Consider the following 13803-nt stretch of genomic DNA (forward strand, 5'->3'; position numbering starts at 1 on the left):
GCTCCTCCTCCTGCTCCCCCTCCTCCCCCTCCTCCTCTTCCTCCTCCTCCTCCTTCTTCTTCCTCTTCTTCTTCTTCCTCTTTTTGTGATACTGGGAATCAAACTCAGGACCTTGCGCTTGCCAAGCAAGGCGCTGTGCCGCTGAGCTACATTCTCAGCCCCTTGCATTTTAAATTTTGAACACGTACCCTCTTTTTTTTTTTTATAACCCCTTGTATATTTTACCAATTATGAAACAAAATGGAAGAGTGCTTAGTGGGGACCCCAGAACCCAGAGTATGCTGCAGAAACCATTGCAGTTTAGGGAGCAGCCAGTTCCCCCCAGGGGGCCAGAGGCCAGGGCCCGGCGACCAGAGGATTCTAGTAAGTGAATTTGTGTCAAGGGTTATTCACCTGTAACCCACCAAGCACCAGACAGCCAACCTCTGGGACCCTGGTACTGGTGCCTCCACAGGGTGGGTAGCCTGTCCCTGTGCTGCTGCACCAGATGGAGGCTGTGGAGGAGGTGTCCCCTGGCTCTGCTGCCACCAGAGCTGCAGGAGGGGGCTCGCTGCAGGGGACCTCGGCTTTCCCATTAGGCCTCCATCAATAGCGTGAGTAATGTGGGGTTTGGCCGAGAAGAATACGCTCAATCAGCCAGCGTCTCTCATTCTCGTAATGATGTTTTGCTCTCACAGTGAGAAACCCTGAAGCATGTATTTTTTGGACTCTGGAGCAGCTGCCAAGCCTCAGCCTGCGTGAGCTCCTGACCCTTGGGTGGCCGGTGTGTCCTTTGTCCTACAGGAATTCAGTGTCCTCATCACCCGCTGGGGGGATGGTGGCTGAGTGTCACGCAGAGCGGAGGAGGGTGATCTGACGCTGATGGCAGTGACCCCTTTGGGGGCACAGCGCTTCATAGTTTGCAGTTGATATTTCATCTGCACAGCCATCCTGGGTTTCACGGTTACCCTGATTTTCCAGGGGACCCTGCTCTGTGAGTCAGGCATCAACTGGATTCATCATAGGCCAGAGTGGGAAGGCGCCTTCTTTCTGAGACCCAATCAAGCAGGTTTCAGAGAGACGCCAGTGCCGCGGAGACTGTGGTGGGAGCCGCTGATTGAGGCTGTCTGGGAAGAGGCGGTTGGAGGAGGCTTAATGAGCAGACGCTGCCTACCGCTGGCCCGCACCTCTCCTGGGCTGGGGCAGCAGCGCAGGGGACCTCAATTGCAAAGACCGCGGCAGCGTGGAAATCGATTTGCAAATTCCAGAGCCTGAGGCTCCCAGGCTTAGGGTCTGTGGCCAAGGGGGCTGCTAAAGGCTCCCGAAAGACATGTGCAGGGGGAAGGGGCTTTCCAGAGCCCTTGCCCTCCTGGGGACCTACCCCACAGCCGCCACAACTGGCCCCTTACAGCCCCTACTTCCTGGCTCCAGCCTGGGGGTGCTGGGGCATCCAGGGGTGGCCCGCGAGGCTGAAGGGCCAGCTGATGTCTCTGCCACCAGGTGGGCCCCCCTGCCTGGGGATGAAAGCCACCACTAAGCGTTGATGGAGAACCAAGCCCTGGCTCCCACTGTGTCTGAATCCACCGCCCCTGGACTTTCTTTTCCTGCTTAAACCAGTAGGGCTCCCTCATTACCACCTGAAGTATTAAAAAAAGAACCCAAAACTCTAGGTATTTTAACTTCTTTAAACTTCATTCTGAATTGTACATTGCCCTTTTAAATATAATCATTCCCAGTTGGTAATAATTTATCCTCAGGTCTTTTAATCAAATGTTCTGTTTCATAGACAACCCAAATTGGGTGGAGAAGCACTTAATAAAGGTGGCCTTCTCCTGACACGCTGGCCCCCTTGGCAGCTGCCACAGCTCCAGAGCCTGCGAGGGACTTGCGCTGGCCGACTTCGACCTTGTAGCTGGCGATGGGGATTGAAGCCCTGAGCATTCTCGGGGCCTCTTCAGCTCATCTATCCGGCACGGGGTCGTGGGCTCCGCCAGTGTAGACACCAGGGGCAGCAAGAACAGGGCAGGCAAAGCCCTGTGCAGGGCGCGTGGGCATCACCAGGGCACGGTGTGGGCACTGAGGGCAGCAGGGAGTATGGTTTCCCCATCTTGCTGCCTCTTAAGAACTTGAGATCTTCTGCCCGGGCTCCCTGCTCCCTCTTGTATGGGTTGAAGGACATTGTCATGGCCACCTAGGGGAGGCGAGATTGCTCTTCTCCGCCTACAGGTGGGAGACTAAGGCCCAGAGTGCTAAGGACATCCCTGGGACCTGAGTCCCCACCCACTGTTATGAGTAGTCGGGTCCCTCCCCAAAAGGTCTCAAACTTTTCACCCCCTGTGACCTTAGTTAGAAGCATGTAATTGAGTCGAGATGAGCTCTTACTGGACTAGGGACCCAAAGTCCAGGTGGCTGCTGTCCTTATAGGAAGAGGAGAAGTCAAGCATAGAGGCGCTCACCTGCAATCCCAGTACTGGGAGGCTGAGGCAGGAGGATCGCCCTGAGTTCAAGGCCAACCTGGACTACATAGAGAGACCCATCTCAAAACATCCAAAAAGAAATTTTTTTTTTTTTTAAATAAGAAGAGGAAAAATAGGGGCAGGTGGAGACGCAAAGAAGGGTCCCGAAACTTCAGAGGGAGTGCAGCATTGGGGTGATTTGGGGTTTCCAGCTCCCAGAATAGGAGACAGTATGTAGTGAGGCATCTGCTGTCGTAAGCTGCCATCATGGGCTTTATGAAGGCAGAGGTGGAGGCCTCAGACAGCTCGACCTGGTCCTGGGGCAGATGTTGCCAGGGGTGCTGAGAGCCAGGAAAGTGAGGGAGGAAGGGAGGATGAGACAGGAGGATGTTTGCAGTAGAGAAGGGCTGCCTGGTCACAGGCCGGGCACAGAATCCGGTAGCGCAGTCCCTGTCCTCCTGCATGCTGTCCTTGAAAGTCACTAGTGATGCCTTCCCTTCCCATGGGAAAGGTGGCTCCCAGGTGGCTCACACCTGGTCTGTCGCTCCATGACCTCTAGCATCAGAGATGCCCCAGGCAGGGTTCCAGGTGCCACCACATCCTTGCTTGGCACAAAGCCATTGCTCTGGGAGGCCCAGGGGACACAGAACACTGGATGCCAGGGCCCAGGGCATGAGGCACAGAGGCCTCCGCAGCTGGGCTGGGCATGCAGAGGACCCAGCCCTAGATCAGCACAGGCCGCAGCTCCGGGGAGGCAGAGGGGAGAGGAGACTCGGGAGGTGGCCCAGTTGCTGACTCCTGGGGACCAGGGCCAGATGGTGAATTCAGGAAATCAGGGCCTCCCGGGGTACTCAAGTTCAAACCCTCACGCTTCACAATCAGTGAAATTGATTTTTTAAGAACTCCCTTAATGTTGCACCAGGAGAGAGCGAGAGAATGAGGCCGGGAAATCAAATTGGCCGGGCCTCCAGGGCATCGCAGACGAGGCTGGAAGATTTTGAGTGTCCTCACTCACAAGGATCACGCCGCTGGTGGGGGACAGTCACTGTGGTGGGTGGCCGAACGCAACCCAGGGACAGCCGGGTGGGGGACACTAGGCTGGGGGCAGGAGGGCATGAGCATGGGGGTCACACAGCCCTGGACTCTTTGTTTTCTTCTAGGCCACCAAAAACATGGTCCCAGTTACACATCCTTGATTATTCCTAGGCTCAGGGCAGGACTCTGAGGCCAGTACTCCTGACAGCATCACACAGGCAGATGCAGGCCTGCCGAGTCCCCTCTGTCCTCGGCTTAGTCCATGCTGCAAGGCTGTGGAATCCAGCCCAGGCTACCACCAGCAGCAGCTGAAACCATGGGGGCAACTGTCCCAACCCTGGGGTGGAAAGGATACCGCAGGTGCAGGTGCAGGTGCAGGTGCAGGTGCAGGTGCAGGTGCAGGTGCAGGTGCATGGAGTCTGACACAGTGTGCTTCTCCTCTGGAGACCTTGCACCAGGCATTGCCTTCTTAACATGGCCTTCGCCTTCTAAGTCACGTCTGGAACATCCGCGGCTGTGCCAGGCCCGGCCTCTCTGCCCCGTAATGAAATAACCGTGCGCAGCGGTGTGTTCCTTTCATCTTCCATTTTTCAGGAAAGCTTTACTTTCTATCCACTTTTCCAAGCATCATTTTTAATTGGGTTGCACTGCAGGGCACAAGTTTATGATTTCCTGTTCTGAAGGCCTGGAAGGTCCCCCCCGCCCCCCGTTCCTCCCATCTCCTTTTGCAGCGACTGGGATAGAACCCAGGGCTTTCCTACCAAGCTACATCTCCAGTGCTTTTTTATTTTACTTTTTATTTTGTGACAGCATCTTGCTAAGTTGCCCAGGCTGGTTTTGAACTTTCAATCCTCCTGCTTCAGCCTCCCCGAATGCAGGGATGACAGGCATTTGCCACCACGCATGGCTTAGAAGCTTTCTTCTTGCTCTGTTCTAGTCCGGGCAGGAGAGGTGTGCTTACAAGGGCTGGTGTTCAGCTGGGGACAGTGTGACCTGGCAGTGGCACGCGGAGGTTGGGAATGTTCACACCCCTGACATCGGAAGCTCACCTGTTTGGGTGTTGACCACATTTCACTGGGTGGGTTTCAGCTCTGGCTCCCTCTGGGGTCACCTGGGGGCATTTGAGCCTGGTGCCCACCCAGATCAAAAAATCCAGTCTCTCCAGCAGGGTAGGTGCTTTGGTATCTTCAATTCCCCAGGCAATTTTAACACACAGCCATGCCAAGAGATCATGGGGATGGTCACTCCCACGGTAGGGTCACCTACATCCCAGTACCTAGTACCCGAGGCCTGGCAGGCAAAGACTGCTCTGGCCCTGAAGAAAGCTGGCATAGACCTGGATCCAGGTCAATGCCTGGTGATTTGCCCAAGAACGAGCGCCTCATCTCTGGGAGGCTGAGGCAGGAGGATCTTTAAATTGAGCCCAGCCTGGGCAATTTAGCAAGGCTCTGTCTCAAAAAAAGGGTTGGGGGATATTGCTCAGTGTGAAGGTCCTGGGCTCAATCCTTAGTTTTGAAAAAAAAAAAAAAATGCAGCCGGGCATGGTGGTGCATGCCTGTAATCCCAGCACTCAGGAGGCTGAGGCAGGAGGCTCACTGAGAGTTCGAGAACAGCCTGGGCTACAAAGTAAGCTCAAGGCTAGCCTGAACTGCATAGTGAGACCCTGTCTCAAAAAGAAAAAAAAAAAAAAAAAAATGCAAGTCAAAACCCTATGGGGAGCTTCCATTGTGGGGCAGGGGCAGATGGGCAGAGACAGATGGGATGCTTGGGGTGGAAAAGGGATGAATAAGGAGGACTGGGAGTGTGTGCCATACTGTTTGTGAACTTGTGTGTGAGTGTGTGTATGTATGATGTGCCTGAGTGTGTATGGGTGTATGAATGAGATGTGAGCATGTGTGAGTGCTATGTGCATAAGCGGGCATGTGTGAGTTATGCAAATGGGAGTATTTTTTACATGAGTGTGAGTGTGTGCATGGATGTGATGAGGATGTGTGTGTGTGTGACTGGAATATTCTACTTGAGTGTATCAATGTGTGAATGTGGCTCGGCATGTGTGAGGGGGAATGTATCTGTGCATGTGTATGAGTGTGCATGTGTGAGTTTGCATGTGAGTGTTCTACCTGTGCCTGTGAATGCATGTGTGTGGCTGAGCGTGTGTGAGAACACATCTGTGAGTGTGACTTGCTTGTGCAGGAACATGAGTGTGTGAATATGAGTTTGTGTAGGAGTGAGAATGTGTGTAGAGAATTCCACATGAGTGCAAGTGTGTGTGGGAATGTATTTGTGCATGTGAGCATGCATGTGTGTTCTAAATGAGTGTGGGCATGTATGAATGTGTGTGTGCATATGAGGGAGGACATATTTGTGCATGTGTGAGTACGAATATTCTACATATGAGTGTGAGCGTGCAAGCATCCACATGAGCGTATATGTGAATTGTGTGGAGTACATGAGGTGGGATGTGTTTCCGTGTGTGTGAGCGTGTGTGCGAGGGGCACTCCGGTCTCAAGGAGAAGCCATGGCTTCCCTGAGCCACAGGCGTCAAGGGAAAGCTGGGGCCACAGCTCCCGGTGGGACCAGCTGCAGCGCCCAGCACCAGCCGGGCTTGGTGCCCGAGGGAGCACAGGGCTGCAGTGCTGGGAGTGCCGGGGTCCTTCGCCGGTCACTGGGGCAGCTTCACGCCCCACTGTGAGGTGACCCGGCCTAGGGACAGCTCTGGACCTTGGGGTTCACCCTGAATGGCCCGCCTGAGCCAAGGCTGAGCCAGCACGGTGCGGGAGCCCAAGGGCGCTTGCTCCCTGTGGACTCTGGAGTGGGGGCCACATGCTGGCCCTGCTTCGAGCAGACCTAGCACTCGGTCACTTCTGAAAGGGGTGGATCCATCAATCCAGCCAGCAGGGACTTCGCTTGGCCAAACTGGAGTCCAGTCCGGGAGGGCATCATGCACAGTGTCCTACCCAGGCCCTCCCTCCCTCCTGGGGACACTGGCGGGAGGCTGAGGCTGTGCAGCCAGGGGCTGGGGCGATGCCGGCATGGGAGGCCATGGACCCCACTGCCCTAAAGCTGTGGTGAACCCTGGGTTTGCCTCTTCCTTCTCTGGAAGTGGAGAACAGCACCTCTTCTAGGTTGAGAGTGCCCAGGTCCTGCCTTGACACTTTGAAGGTCTGGGGGCTCCAGCTTTGGACCCGGCTCCGAGCCCTGGTCCTGCCCCAGGGTGGCCTGTGGGACCGAAGATAGAGTTCAGCCTCTTGGGAACTGAGTTTTGTCGTCCACATCTGGGTGGTGCCCGGCCCTTCCTTGCAACAGGGCCTTGGGAGTGTCACAGGATGTGCAGCTGACTTCCCAGGTAAACTGAGGCATGACGGGCAGCTTTGAAGGGGAGGAGAGTACCAAGGCAGAGCCACTTCCCTGGACAAGCAGGGCGACTTTCCTGCCACCATCCACTTACCCCTCCTTCCTCCCTCAGGGCCCGCTGTAGCTTGGGCATCTGCTTCGCCACGGTCACCTACGGCCCACAGCAGCCACTCAGGTGGGAAACTTACTGCAGGGTGTTCTTCAGGGGATGCTTAGACCGTAGATATGGGAGACCAGGGGTCCCTGCCTGTCACTGTCCTCATCAAGGGGACCACCATCTAACCTCATCCTCACCACGGCGACTGTCTTGGTTACTTTTCTGGTTGCTGAGACAAAATACCCAGCACTCAAAGATAAAGGAGGAAAGATTTATTTGACTCAGTTTGTACAGCTTTCAGTCCATGGCTGGCTCCAAGGCAGGGTGGCATGGCGGAGAGGGACAGCAGAGGAGAAGCAGTTCATGGTGGGCAGAAGGCAGCAAAGTAGCAAAGAAGCAGCAGCAGCAGCAGCCTCCTTCTCCCTTTTATCCCTTCCAGGCTACTTTGGGTGGTGCCACTCAAACCCAGGCTGGGCCTTCCCATTCCCCACACCCAGAACTATGCCACATCAATCAGTGAACTGATTTAGTAACCACATACCCTTAACCCCAGAAGCACATACCCTAGATTCAGCCATCGCTGAGAGGCCCACCTGTGAGTGAATAAAGGTTTAGGGGGACAGCTAGACACAAGCCATGACAGGGGCCCGCTCCACCCAGCCCCTCCTCACATGGAGACCATTCAGCACCATAGTCCCTACCAAGGGACTCATCTTCCTCCACACACCGAGGTCCGGGACCCCCAGGTGAGTCAGACACTACCATGAGCCCCTTTCTTTGAGCCATGTCCATGATGCGTCAGCTTGAGTGGACTGGGAGATGGTGTCCAGACTCAGGTTTGGGGGAAGAGAAAGCAGCCCCTTCATTTTCGGCCTTTGCCTTTGGTGAGTGCAGTGGAACCTGGGGCCAGGTCTGAGGGGGACGTGGGGGTTCCAAGCCCCGAGGTCTTGTGTCCAGAAGCATCTGAGGAATCCTGAGTGTCTTCTCGGCTGCGCCCAGGTAATGGACTGCCTCGGCAGGCACGGGTGAGTCATGCCCTGCTGGGCAGCGGTCCCCGGGGGCCACTTCCTGCACATCCTGGAAAAGTACAAAGCCATCATTTACCAGGCAGCGTGAAGCCGGCTTTCTTTGACAGTGCTGTTGTTTGGGCTGCTGCCGCTGCCGCATACATTTCTGAAAATGCCTCCGGTAGGTGACATTTATCAAATCAAGTGCTTTCTAGTTTTAGTCCCCAAATGCATAGACAATTCTCTTTGTAATGTTGTCAGCCGGCTCTGGTGTGTGTGGCTGCGCCATGTGATTGGACAGGAGGCGAAGTCTCCCCAGAGGGAAAGGCGAGGAGGGAGCTCAGGAATTTGCAGGATGGCAACGCAAGCCCTGTCCTCCCCTTCCACTTCCTGCTTCCCAAGGTGGCAGTGGAGGTGGCAGTGGGGTGAGAGTGGAGGCTCGCAGACCTCAGGCACCAGAGTCCCCTCTTACCTTCCCTAGTCTGTCCCCATCCCCGGGCATCACAGCATGGCCGAGAGGAGTTAGAATGGGTGGGCAGCAGCTTTCCTGCATACTGCTGCCCACGCAGGCTTTGAAGGTGACAGGGACCCCCCTTGGCCACCCACCAGCCTGTCCACAACAGTGGCGGCCCAAGTGCCCATTTCTAAGCAAAAGCATGGCCATTCCTTGTCTGAGGTCACCCCTCTGGTGTCTGGTAGAGCTGTCCCCAGATGACTCTGCATCTTAGGACACAGCCAGGGAGCCCCGGGAGAGGGCCTCTTGGCCCCCTGGGCTCCTGCTGGCTGCTGTAGTTCCTCTGGCATTCAGAGCCACCTCTGAGTAACAGCAGTGACATGTGGACAGTGCAGTGGGGTTGACCAAGCCCGTCCATGTTCACACTCTCGTTCACTGGCTGCTCCTCACCTGGGGGCACTGAGCCCAACAGGGAGTCCAGCCGCACCTGAGTGCCCTGCAAGACGATGAAGGCCAGTGTGAGAGCCCTGCTACTGCCCCCGCCCTGGGTGGGAGCTCTTTTCTCCTGCTTTTGTATAGACAGCATGTAATCATCTGATTCACCCCCTCTGTCTGCTCGTAAGGAAACAGGCTGAGTGGCTCGTGACTGCTGAGTGTTGGCGGGAGAGCCATCCGGAAGTGCTGCCATCTTGGATCTGTCTCTGCTGCTCACGTGCAGGTCTGTGACTGGGTCCATCTTAGCAATGTTTGTCTGGCCCTGATCCTCCTTGTGCTCCCTTCGAGGACCCTCAAAGCCAGTGCTGACAGCTGTCTCCACTCTGATGCCACCATGGGCTGCATTGTTAGCCTTGGGTTATCTTTCTCACCATCCTGAGCCTGAAGGAGGTCTGGGTGTCTGGGTGTCATTGTGGATACTGCAGCAGCCCCTTGCTATTACCAGTTACAGGGGAAACCTTGGGTCCCTCAGAACCTGGAGCTGGGCTAGGCGAGAAGGAGCATGCCCCACTCTCACCCCAGGTGTCTTGGTGGGCCCTCCTACAGGGGTCAGTCCAGTGGGTGATTAGACGTCCATCCCCACAGTGAGATTTCCTCTTTGGTCAGTTCCCAGCAAGCCCCACATCACCACCCTGTGGATCCAGCTCTGTGCAGGGTCTTCCCAGCAGCAGAGGGGCCTCCTCAGGTGTCTGCCATGCCTGGCAGGGGACCTCTGCCTCTGAGAGCTTCTAGCCCCCCCCACCGTAGGGTGCTCAGGCAGCACTTTGCTTACCTGCTTCATTCTCTTCAAATGGAAGGGGAAAAATAGCCAAAAAAGATCCCAGAGGCTCTGAGAGACTTTCGGGGGCGCTGGGCAATTAAGAGTCTGAGCTGCGGGACACGGGGCACAGAGTCACAGGTGGAATCTTCCACCATGTGTGACACCTTCCCAGTCCATAGCCGCATGTGCCCAGGGCAGGGGTGTTCTCAGGGTGTTCATAGCAGCAGCCCCAGGAGAGGAAGCACCTGGAGCCCAGCCGCTGGGGCTTCCTCCCTGTCCCTGTGGAGGTCTGGGGGAGCCAGGACCCCCGTGTGAGGCCGAATCCCTCCAAGGCCGACTCCCTGGCTGGTGGGAGACGCACACCCCATGCCAAGCACACATGCACACACCAGTATACACACGTGTACATATTCTCACATGCACACACTCACCTGCACACACACATGCACATCCGTGTAGTACACTCACACACATTCACACACACACACACATTTATGCGCTGCACGTACACACCACACACATTTCCAGGCACATTGAAGATGAGCTCAGCTGGGCTGCACCCATGGGTGCTGAGGCCCACAAAACTGGGGAGCCCTGACCCGAGGGCCGAGTGGTCCCCGCTGTGCACAGCATGCGGCTGCGACGATGGTGAGATCAGCTCGGGCGCCAGAGCAGGCTGGGCCTTGCTACTTGGCACCGTTGTCCATCCTTGCAGTCACCATGGGGAAGCCAGCGTTAAGATGGGCTGCTCTGCAGAACCGGTGCTCTTCAAACGAGGTCCCCTAACCCCACCCCAGCCTCCCAGAGGTTGTTTTCTCACTGCAAACGGTCACACAGTGATCCTTGAACGCACAGTGATCCTCCTGCCTCAGCGTGCTGAGCAGACGACAGGGCGTGCGCCCAACGCTTCCAGCCCTGGGTCTTTTTGCTTCCTATCCAGTGGCCTTTGCTTCTGGTCTGGGGGATGCTGTAAACCAGGTCAGCCAAAGGCCCTTCCTACTTGACCTGCATTTCTAATAACTGCTCAAGCTCTGGTGCGGCTCTGCCACCGCAGCCTGGACAGCACCTCGCCCTGGAACACGATAACCACCGAGCTCCAACTGTCTCCAGGCAGGGCCCCTCCGGAGCCAGCTGCAGGGCTGAGGAAAGGCAGGGACTGCCACATTTCCCCAGGTTAAGCAGCCAGGTCTTTACCGTGGATACAGCACACGCGCCATGAAGCTGTGGCTGTTCGGTGGCCCCGTTTCCCTCTTCTCTCTCCTGAGGCGAAGTCACAGAACCCAGGCTCCAATTTGGGCTAAATCTTGGCCTGGTTATTCCAGGCCCCACCTCCCTCAGTGCCTCAGTTTTCCCAAATGCAAGTGAGACTGCTAAGGTCACTGGCAGCTCTGGGCCGCAGCCTAGTGAACCTGGGGCCCTTCTGATGGACATGAGCCCAATGTCTAAGACAGGGGCCGAGTGAGCCCTGGCCAGGTATGATAGAACCCAGCCCGTCCCCACCCTGGCCAGGGGACCGGAAGTGCTCCAAGCACCCACAGCCCCGCTTCTCTGCAAAGGTCGGGGGACAGAAAGGAGGCTGCCCCAGGAAACTGCATTTGACCTTCGCTAAAATTAGGTTCCGAGTCCCGAGGGGCCATTGAAATGAGGATACAATGAGCAGACAAATTGAGGGCACAGGAGGATGTTAAAAATATCCGTCTATATTAACAGACGCCGTAGAGACAAGGGCTCCCATCAGCAAGGGAAGCTCAGTGATGACTGCGCCCTTTCTACGAGGAATCACACAGCAGGGCAAGAAGAGGCCACGAGCACCTCCAAGTCCTCGTCTCCCACGATGGGAAACTGAGGCCTGTGAGGCCTGTGAGAGTCCGGGGCCACTGCCCAGAGCAGCACCGGGGCCAGGCCAACCTCAAGGGTGAACGACCCCTTCCTGAGCTGCCTGTGGCCCCCAGCCCCCTTGCTGTCCCCTGAGGGATTGGGTGCTGGGGAAGCCCTTATCAGGGCTGTTGGCTCGTGACAGCTGCCTAATCAGCCTCGGTTATTACTGTGGTTATTAATATTGAACGGGGGAGCTGCGGACGTGGCAACAATGTTTACTGGGGATGACTTCTCCCCTGGCAACCTCGTGGGAAGAGACAGGCAGGGCCGGCCCGGCAGGTGAGGTCCGCGGGTGGGCGAGGAAGTGCGAGGAAGCAGAGGGTGGGAGCAGAGCAGCAGCTGTGGCAGCCCGGCAGCCCTGGTGCAGCAGGGGCAGGGTCCTTGAGTAGCCGCCCCAGATCCAGTCTGCTCCTCCAGGCCCCACAGCAGGGGCTTCACAGAGGTGGCTGCTCTGGCCTCAGTTTCCCCTCTGGCATTGTTGCAAAGTCTCTCTCAGCCACCCGGCCCCAGCTCCAGGAGGAGGCAGTGTCCTGAGAGGTCGCCCTCTCCCCAGCCTCAGTCTCCTCCTCTGTGACAAGAGCCCTAGGTAAAGTCCCCACACCTGGCAGCAGCAGATGTGTGAGGCTCCTGCCTGGAACAGGGTCCACATCTAGCTTGGGCTCTGAGCTGGCAAGCTCTTCCTCCCAGAGACAGGGGAGAAACCAGCCCCGGGACAGTTGTTAAATCCGTAGGGCCCTGGGGCCATGTTTGCCACAGGGACAGAACCCGGTGCCAGTGACCTCGGCAACGAAGGCGCTGGCTGGGATCTGCTCTGGCTGGAATGTTGCAGCCCTTCCAAGACTGATGTGGGAATTGGTTTTCCTTTTCTGCATTCTTGGTCATTGAGCCCAGGACCTTCCCACTGAGCTATATCTCCAGCCCTTTTTTTGGTTGACCAATTGATTGATTGATTGATTGATTGACTGATTGAGACAGGGGCTCGCTATGCTGTCCAGGCTGGCCTTGAACTCACTTATGTAGCCCAGGCTGGCCTCAAACTCTTAGCGATCCTCTTGCCTCAGCTTCCCGAGTGCTGGGATCACAGGTGTGCGTCACCATGCCCAGCTTTTTTTTTATTTTGAGACAGGGTCTCACTAAATTACTATGTGGTGGAAGCTGGGCTCCAACTTGCAATCCTCCTGCCTCAACCTCCCAGAGTGCTGGCATCACAGGCATGCACTACTTCACCCAGCTAGGATATGTGCTTTCTTATTAAAAAGAATCCACATGCCCCAAGTGGTCTCAGAAGGAGAAACTCCACTCAAGGAGCAAAGAGTACCGAGTTCTAAGACCCCCCGGCCCAAGCACCTGACTGATGCCTCCCTTGCTAGGGTCTCTGGTCCAGGAATAGCCTTGCTCCTGAGCTGAGAGGGGACAGTTGTAGCCCTGGCTTCCTTCTGAGAAATCTCTGCTGCCCTACCTAGCCACCCTGCAGGAGCAGTAGGACCCAGTGAGATGATCTGGGCAAAGAAGCATTGCACGTGACTCCTCCCCAGGAAATGGGCTGCTGTGTCCTCCTGCCTCCACCTCCAAGAGTGCAAGGATTATAGGTGTGTACCACCATGCCCAGCCCACATCCTCTTTTAAAAGTGACTGCTGAGACAGTGTCCCTGGAACTCTGGGAGATCCTCCTGTCTCAGCGGGTGAGCTAGGGAGTGGGTGTTCCCATTCGACACACTGCACATCCTATTGGTGAGGAAGGAAACTGAATGTCACTTGTTAGACAGAGGTGTCCTTGGCACCTCTGATGGATCAGACACACTCGGGGTGCTTCACCCCTTTGCCCAGAGTGATAGCCAGTGACCAGGGAGCTGGGTTTAAGCAGTGCTTTCTGCCTCCAAAGGGTCTTTTGCCTGATGACGACCATGAATCCAGGAGCCCAACCTTGCAGGAAGGACTCCAAGCCAGTGACAGAGGAGATGGGGCTTCCCAGGGTGATTCCCCTGCCCCCGAGCATGGCAGTCCCCCCCTGCCTCCATTTACAATTCTAGGGACGTCACTGATGAAAGTGTGCGGGGACAGCAGGAGGATTAATGCTGTTTTCAGGGCACACTTTGACCATCTGGCACCCAGGGTGAGGTGAGTGGTGTTGGGAGGGTGTCATTCAAACCGTTGTCGCTCAGTTTAGTTTCTCTAGGGACACACAGACCTTCCTTCGCCCGGAGACCTGCAGTCACAGCTGAACAAATTATCACCTCTCAGACAGGCTCTGTTTCTGCATCCAGCCATCCTTGTCGGTAAATCACACC

The sequence above is a fragment of the Chinchilla lanigera genome, unplaced genomic scaffold, assembly GCF_000276665.1.
Source record: "Chinchilla lanigera isolate Chin_1 unplaced genomic scaffold, ChiLan1.0 scaffold00086, whole genome shotgun sequence".
Classification (NCBI taxonomy): domain Eukaryota; kingdom Metazoa; phylum Chordata; class Mammalia; order Rodentia; family Chinchillidae; genus Chinchilla; species Chinchilla lanigera.